Consider the following 7,230-nt stretch of genomic DNA (forward strand, 5'->3'; position numbering starts at 1 on the left):
TCTCTCTCTCTCTCTCTCTCTCTCTCTCTCTCTCTCTCTCTCTCTCTCTCTCTCTCTCTCTGTGTGTGTGTGTGTGTGTGTGTGTGGCTCTCTTTCTTGTTTATTTCCTGTATCCATCCTGAAATTCTATAACCAGCTCAGTTGCCTTTGCATGGTACACCCTACCACAATCTCATTGTATTGTCAGTCTCTCCCTAATTATCAGAATGTATTTTATTTTGGATTTCTTTTTTTTTAAATTATACTTTAAGTTCTGGGGTACATGTGCAGAACGTGCAGATTTGTTACACAGGTATAAATGTGCCATGGGTGTTTGCTGCACTCGTCATCTACATTAGGTATTTCTCCTAATGCTATCCCTCCACTAGCCCCTCACTCCCATGGCAGGCCCTAGTGTGTGATGTTCCCTTCCTGTGTCGGTGTGTTCTCATCGTTTAACTCCCACTTATGAGTGAAAACATGCGGTGCTTGGTTTCTGTTTTTGTGTTAGGTTGCTGAGAATGAAAAAAAGTTCATCAATGATCATTAGAGAAATGCAAACCAAAACCACAATAAGTTACCATCTCACACCAGTCAGAATGGCTATTATAAAAAAGTCAAAAAAAAAAAACAGATGTGGGAAAGGTTGTGAAGAAAAAGGAAAGTTTATACACTGTTGGTGGGAGTGTAAATTAGTTCAACCATTGTGGGAGACAGTGTGGCAATTCCTCAAAGACCTAAAAACAGAAATATCATTTGACCCAGCAATCCCACGACACAAAGGAATATAAATTGTTTTTTCATAAAGACACATGCACACGTATGTTTATGGTAGCACTATTCACAACAGCAAAGACTTGGAACCAACCTAAATGCCCATCAGTGATAGACTGGATAAAGAAAATGTGGTTCATATATACCATGGAATACTATGCAGCCATAAAAAGGAATGACATCCTGTTCTTTGAAGGAACTTGGAAGGAGCTGGAGGTCATTATCATTAACAAACTACTGCAGCAACAGAAAACCAAATACCACATATTCTGACTTATAAGTGGGAGCTAAATGATGCGAACATGGACACATAGAGGGGAACAGCACACACTAGGGCCTCCTCGGGGGGTAAGGGTGGGAGGAAGGAGAGGATCAGGAAAAATAACTAATGAGTACTAGACTTAATACCTGGGTGATAAAATAATCCGTACAACAAACCTGTATGACACAACTTTACCTGTATAACAAACCTGTACCTGTACCCCTGAACTTAAAATAAACATTTAGAAAAATTCCTCCTGGCCTTTTGTAATTCTTCCCTTCTTCTTCTTGTCCGAGACACCCAGGCAACCGCTGGTTTGCTTTGTGTCATGAGAGGTTAGTTTTCACTTTTAGAAAATTAAATGAATGGAATTACGCAGTATGCAGTCCTTCCTTTTTGGTATGGTTTCTTTTATTCAGCATTGTATTTGGGGATTTATCTCCAAATACTATAGCATGTGCCTATTGTTAATTTGTTTTTGTAGTACTGAGTAGTGCAGTTTGTTTATCTGATTACCTGTTGATGAGCATTTGGGTTTGGGCTATCATAGGTAAGATTCTATGAATGTTCCTGTATGAGTTTTCTGGATGCATATACATTTATTTATCTGGTCTAACTACCTAAGTATGGAATGACTTGATCATACAAAAAGTGTATGTTAAACTTTTTAAGAAGCTGCCGAAATGTTCTATTTTATATTCCCACCAGCAGTAGATAAGCGTTCTAATTCCTCCACATCTTCCCCAATACTTAGTGTGGTCAGTCATTTTAGTTTTAGCCATTCTAATGGGTGTGCAATGATACCTGATGGTGGTTTTAACTTGCATATTTGTAATAAATATTGATGTTGACCATATTTCATGTGCCTATTTGTCATATCTCATATATGTATATGTATATGTGTATATATGTGTGTGTGTGTGTGTATATATATATGTATGTATCAGAATTCCTCCCTTCTACCACTGTATTCAGAATATTCTGGGGTAGAAGAAGGGCATCTGGTCAAAGGAATAGACAGTGCAGTTGGTTGAAAGGAGCCGGCATAATTATCTTTCACAACCAGAGGAGAGAAGGCAAAGATAAGCATGGATATAGAAACCTAAATGGCTGAGCAGAACTCACACGAAGTAAGGGACATAATATCTCGCTATTCTCATTCCGTTCAAGTTTACTTCTTGGCTCACCTGGGAGAACCTTTGTTACAGGTTGGAAGAGTTCTCTGCCAGAGAAATTGAGTTACATAGTTTAAGGCGTGGTGCTCCTCTAAGAAAGACAGCCTTAATGCATCCCCAGGAGGAAACTACAGACTAAAATTTTTTTAGAGAACCAGACGAAAGCAGTTTGGGGACAGCAGTAGAAATAATGATAAGTGGGAATTTGGATAAGTTTTTGGAAGCCTTGCTATTTGTTGAATTCTGTTAATATTTCTTTTATAAAATTTAGTGTAGAGTCTCATTCTTCTTCAATGCTTTTGAAGTAAAAATTGGGTTTCTTTTGAATACAGAGCTTTTCTAGGACTAACGTTATGTCAAGGTTTAGATTTACATGCTTATATACACAATTTGTCATTGGCAGGGTGAATGTGGTAAGAGGTCATGCCTAATGGCTAAGGAGAACTACAAAGTCCGGGACAAATATTCACTGATAGTGTAGAGGATTTGTTTGTATAGTGAGTGCACAGAGAACAGTAAAGAATAGGGAGCTTTGGGAAAATCATGAGAAATGAAAGAATTTGAAAAAAAGTGAAGTTACATTTTCACAGATTGTTCTGAGGTCTTGGCTAAGTTTTAACACCATAAGATTTTTATTTGTAGCTACCCTAAGCTCCCAGGATCTAGGAGATAAGAAGTTAGATCATGGTATTGAATGCTCTGGGCCTGCGTCGTATAAGTTTGAGACACAGACTGGGCAGGAAAGGTGGAAATATAAAAAGGCGAGAATTCTAGAGGTATATTTTGTTGTTATCAGGGTAGTGAAATCTACCACTGAACTTTATCCTTCAACTTGGCTTTGTCAAGGAGTTTCCTGATAAACCCATTCTTTCCATTTATTTATTTATTTATTTATTTATTTATTTATTATTTATTGAGACAAGAGTCTCAGTCTGTTGCCCAGGCTGGAGTGCAGTGACATGATCTCGGCTCACTGCAACCTCTGCCTCCTGGGTTCAAGTGATTCTCCCACCTCCGGCTCCCGAGTAGCTGGGACTACAGGCGTGTGCCACTGTGCCTAGCTAATTTTTGTATTTTTTTTTTTTTTAGTAGAGATGGGGTTTCGCCGTGTTTGCCAGGCTGGTCTCGAACTCCTGACCTCAGATGATCCACCTACCTCAGACTCCCACAGTCCTGGGATAATTGATGTGAGCCACCGCACCCAGCCAATTATTTTTATTACTGTTATTACCAATTATTGGTACACCACTGTTAGTATATTACCAATGATTGAACAAGTATAACACAGTACATCTGTGCATTGTGCCAGGGATACTAAGGTAATCAAGACTGTGCCCCGCATTGATGGCACTCTCAGCATTTGCACTTTATTTCACAAACTTGTAAGACCTTTCATATCTTCAAAATGGTCTTATCACATCAGTATTTCATAATTAGATAATTCCTAATATTCCTTACAATTAAAATTATTTTGAACGCTCTTCCCTGATGTTGCATAATACTGTCCTATTGTCTGACTCTTTTGTGGACAATTTCTCCATTTTATATTTCCTTCACCTCTGTAAAATGAGATATCTATTTTGATGAGAAAATATTTAAATATATCAGTTCTGGTGCTTTATAAAATGGCAACTGTTTGAAATTCTGTTCTATGTTTTCTCATTATTTTATGGAAGTTAGAGCTTCTTGTTCTTTTTCTATATTTACAGTTGTCTCTTAATTTTAGTAGTTCATTTACTTTTTCCCAATATTATTACAGCCCTGGGATATGAAAGAATGTTTAATTGCTCCATTAAGCCACATCTTTTGTGCTTGTAAAAAAACGGGGCTTCTAGCCAGATATCTTTACCTCTCCAGTCATTTATTAATGGACCAATAAAACATACCCTAAAGTGTCTTCATGCTCTAATAGAAATCACAGCAGACATTTATATAGGGGTTTCTTTCTGTGATATTCAAAGCATTTGGCAGATTTTCACCATCAAGCTTACTGAATTTATGGAAAGCAGAGTAGTAATTGATTAAGCAAGGAAAAGAAATGATTTCTGAAATACAGAGCTCATAGAGAGTGGCTAAATGAGGAAAAACATTTTTGTATTTCTATCATATTACAAAACAATGGTATCTGCCATACAGGAAAATGTGGGATGGAGACAAAGTTACAAAAATGTGCTCTGAAGAGGGCAGTGATGGGTTTGTCAAATAAAAGGGAGGAAATGCAAGTTAAAGAAGGAATCTGTGGGATTTAAGGAAGTAAAGGAATACAGGGAACAAAATCAATGTTTCTGTTGTGTGTGGTGCTCGCTTTGAACCCTACCTACATATCGTCAAAGATAAGATGCCAGCAGCAAAAAATAATTTCTAGATTTGTCCAGCTGGTACAGGCTATAATGGGAAACACTAGGATTAATGAAGTCTGAAGATACAAATGCCATAATATCCCTTTTTTTCTAGTTTCACTTGATAGACAATTTTGATACTTATGCTTCACTGGCAAGGATAATGAAATTGACACTTGAATTTCACATTTAGACATGGTATAGGAATTCAGATGCACAAAAAATATACTTCATAATTAACGGGGGAAGTCTACCTTCCGGGTTGAATATGTGATATAGGAAGAGTTTAGAGGTGTTGAGAGAGAAGAGAGATTTCTATTTTCCCCTGCAAATAGATGAAAAGCACAAGAATAAAGCATAAAATCGAAATCATGCTATTCTTCCTTAAACTTTTTGATGAAATTAGCAAATAATTTCATGTATAATTTTAAAATTAATGTAAGTTGAATTTTATTATTTTTGGATAGAAAGCAAATTCATGAGAGCGTCTAAGATGAATGAGAAAGCTTTGGAGAAATCTCATGCTTGTTGTTAGACATCTTGAGGTACATGGTCAGCTACCCGTCCACCCCAATACGTCAAATACAATTTCATACTCCTTTATCTTAGGAGGAATTTGGTGGATAAATTTGAGCTTTATTGCCATAAGAAAACAGTTTAAAGTGTCCTAATTGGACTCTGACAGGCAGTCTGGAAGTTAGCAAATTGTCGATAAATCTAGTTACTACTACTTGAAAAGTAAATTATGAGAAAAATGAGAAAATGAACCATTTTATTGCAAGAAAGCAGCGTGAGTAACTCTCTCCATGTGATAGCCCCAATAAAATGTGTTTAATCACCTGCCGTGAACAGGAGTTTCCTTTCAGCATTTCTAGAGTCAGAACAAAGGAACTATTTTACTTTTCCCTTTTAATACCTTCTCTCATTGCCTGTCTTCAGTACAGCTGAATTGGCAACCTGTTATGCGAAAGGTGGAGCACAAAGTTCCACCTGCCACTGGGTCTCCCCTCCCTTTTGTCTAGACACTTCCTCACCCTTGAGGAACAACACAAGTCAGGTGACTGGTGTAGAGAAGGTCACTTACATTCATGTGTGTTACCTAAGAGGGTTGTATAAGAAAGTGTAAAGAACCCAGGGCTAGCATGGAATTTGTGGGCTTGTTTTTCTTAGTAAATTTCATGTTAACATAGTTTACTTTTTAATACTCTTTAGAAGCAGATAGAACCTGTTATTCACATACATTAAATATGTGTATGTTTAAAGCTGTGGGCTATTAAGGCATTAGGAACTATCCAAGCAAGGGATAGATTTGGATTGAGTACTGGTGGGAGGTTGCTCCAGGCATGGGGAAGCGAGGCAACAGGTACCCACCCATAAGCCTCCCAACTATGTCCTGCTGACCCCTGGGAAATATGTACACTGACAGCTTTGTCCAAAGCAGGCCTGCCTCTTTATAATTTCATGGAATAATGAAATCAAAGACTTGGGATAACCTTTTACATCAACACCTTCATTTTAATAAAGCAAGAAACTGAGGTTCGAGAGAGAAAATGATTTCTATATAGTCTCACTGCTAGGTAGTATAAAACATGGGACTAAAATATGGATTTTCTGGTTCTTAGTTTTGTGTTCTCCCTTTATGTATCATGGATAAACCTTTCATCCAAAATACACAGAATCAATGCCAGCAAGTTAAAAAACACGAGTCATAACTGAAAACTTTTTCATTTTTTCTAATAAGGCAATGGAAAAGCTGGATGCCTGTAACTTATGCGGGGTTGATAGAAACAGATAAATAGTAGAGGCACATCATCTGTTAAGTATCTGCCCTATTTTGATTTTCCCAAAGCCAGTGCCCGAGAAGAAGAAATGGGTATAGGTCATTTATTCAGGGGGACATTTTAGGAAGAAGAAGTGAGAGAGGTAGGAAAATGAGAAAAAGAAGGAAGAGGAGTCAGCTATGTGTTCCATGATGCAACTGTTTCTGTGAGGAAGTAGAGGCTCAGTCCCCATGGACCCTCTGAGGAACTGTAAAGAACAGTCCTTAGCATTGTTTCCTTAGAGGACAGGATTTCTGGGGTCTTTCTCAAGACTCCTGCTTCTCACTTGTGAAGGATTTCTCTTGGGGTACTAATTTCCCTGCCCTTGTGTACTGAGCTAGCTTGCAGCTCCATGGTCTCCTGTGGCAAGGGAGAAGGCCTTGAGAGAGGCATTCCTGGTACTGGCTCTGGCTGTGCACGTGGAATTGCCCACCACCCGTGTGCTGAAAACAGCTGGGCTTAGGGGAATTTGCACAATGAATCACAGCTGTTGGCTATAGCCTAATTCTCAACTATGTCAGTTTTATGAGTTCTTTATCAAGTAATAATTCTTATGAAATTGGAATTGAATCTCTTCTTGGGTTCTCTTGAAGGAGATTTGTGGGTTCTTTGTGAACTAGACCATTAGGCATATATATTATTCATTGAGAAGATGTAAAACTCCAGGAAGAAAATGCAATCGATATCAATGAAAATAATGCCTTTGAATAATGTCTTTGAATTCATGTAAACTTTTAACTTTTCTCAAAATTCTTTCTCATATATTACCTTTTTTTGTTCTCCCAAATCTCTCACTATTCTATGAACATGCTTGTCACCTTTTTTGCTTCCATTCTCTTGTGATATATAATTCCCTCTTTAAATGTCTTTTAAAAGTAGAC

This window comes from Rhinopithecus bieti, unplaced genomic scaffold (assembly GCF_001698545.2).
Source record: "Rhinopithecus bieti isolate Rb0 unplaced genomic scaffold, ASM169854v2 scaffold_11565, whole genome shotgun sequence".
NCBI lineage: Eukaryota > Metazoa > Chordata > Mammalia > Primates > Cercopithecidae > Rhinopithecus > Rhinopithecus bieti.